Below are 1595 nucleotides of genomic sequence, written 5' to 3'. Positions count from 1 at the left end.
AACCGAGGCGGGGGGGGGGGGGGGGGGCATAGCGGACACACAAGGCAAAACTCGGTGGAATGCAGCCGAAGCGCTGAATGCGCATCAAATTCACACCAATTTGATTGTTTTGATGTCAGGTATAAAGCAGCAACGTTAATTTGATGTCAAATATTTTGACTTACAATGTGTAGCACAGTAACCTGATGTAGGATTGATCCCTTTGTAGGATCTTTTTCCAAAAATAAGGATGTCTTAACCTCTGCAAGCCATTTATAATAGTAGTCAAAATCTTGACTATTTTTTAACGTCAAATTGTTCTCAAGGTGCCCGCTGGGTAGCCACTGGGAGCGTGTGTGTGTGTGTGTGTGTGTGTTTGTGTCTTTATGTGCAGATTTTCCCCTGGAACAACTGATTTTATTTGAGGCAAGAGCCTCCAGATCAAAGTCAGAATTCATGATGATGTCATCAGGGCTTTGATAGTGTATTTATTTGTACCTAGAATTCTGTCTTTGATCTCAGGACGACATGAAAGAAACACAATAAAAGAGTATATAAGAGCACATTCAGCTTCATTAGAAATGTGTTAGTCCTGCCATGGACTGGCGACTTATCCAGGATAAACCCTGCCCCTCGCCTGAAAGCTGCTGGTTTAGGCTCCACCCCCCACGAACCAATGCAGATCATCAATATAGAAATGGAAATTTATCTGTGAGGTTAAATTGAACACCTCTATCAGTAAACTTCTGCTTCAGTCAAAAGTAGACTGTTATTAACACTCAGAATGGTTTGTGGTTCTGCAGGAAGACCAGTTTCTTTTCCACCCTGTTTTAACACATAAACATCTCTAAACAAACAGGTTTATTTTGATCTTCTCATTTAGCAGAGGATGGTTTCGATCCATCGACCTCTGGGTTATGGGCCCAGCACGCTTCCGCTGCGCCACTCTGCTCTACCATTTATTGAACAGGCTTTGCTTTAGGAGTGCAGGATTGTGACAAGAATAGGAATTTGAGTTTTGAATGTTTCACCATTTGTCTCTGAAGCAGGAGGTCTTGTAGAAACAGGGACTGACCTGACACCAGCTCAATGACAACATTCAATGGCCTGGCTTGAGGGGGAAGGAATCTCGCCAGCCAGGCAGGCTACCAAGGGGCCAGGCCACCAGGAAAACTCCCGGTTGTCCCGACGGCCACCCCGCCACTGCATATTCAGCTGGATCTGCGACTGGGCCGTGGCTACTTGGTATCTTATCTTACGAATGTTTTTGTATGATATGGAATGTTGTCAATTGACAGTAGCAGTCGCCGAGAAAGTGGGAGTTCTTTTCAGGGACAGTGAGGGCAGCCAATCACGGAGTCGTAGTTAAATGAGGTTGCCAGATAAAAAACGGCAACCCATTGCCTTCAACTCATGCACTTGCATAAATAAGGAGGTTGCCAGATAAGGTCAGAAACGACCCCAATAGGGACAAACGACGCATTCTAAACCCAACATGGTAACATAGCGGTTTCAGAGAGCCTTTAGGAAGCTTCTCAGCCATCACAGACCCAACCATTTTTTGAGGGGTTACATATCACACCACAGAACAAGAATTAATACCCCCTTCAAAATCT

At 44.7% G+C, this 1595-nt stretch overlaps 1 non-coding gene across 1 annotated transcript; it reads right to left on the bottom strand.

Moving 5' to 3' along the window:
* Positions 1-859: 859 nt before the first annotated feature.
* Positions 860-931, bottom strand: trnam-cau (transfer RNA methionine (anticodon CAU)). The gene has a single exon. It is a non-coding gene; the product is annotated as a tRNA-Met (tRNA).
* Between the last annotated feature and the right edge of the window lie 664 nt (positions 932-1595).

Source organism: Aulostomus chinensis, chromosome 15 (assembly GCF_037954235.1).
Source record: "Aulostomus chinensis isolate RoL2024-O1b breed Wild chromosome 15, RoL_Achi_v1.0, whole genome shotgun sequence".
NCBI lineage: Eukaryota > Metazoa > Chordata > Actinopteri > Syngnathiformes > Aulostomidae > Aulostomus > Aulostomus chinensis.
This window is presented reverse-complemented; position numbering and strand designations above follow the sequence as displayed.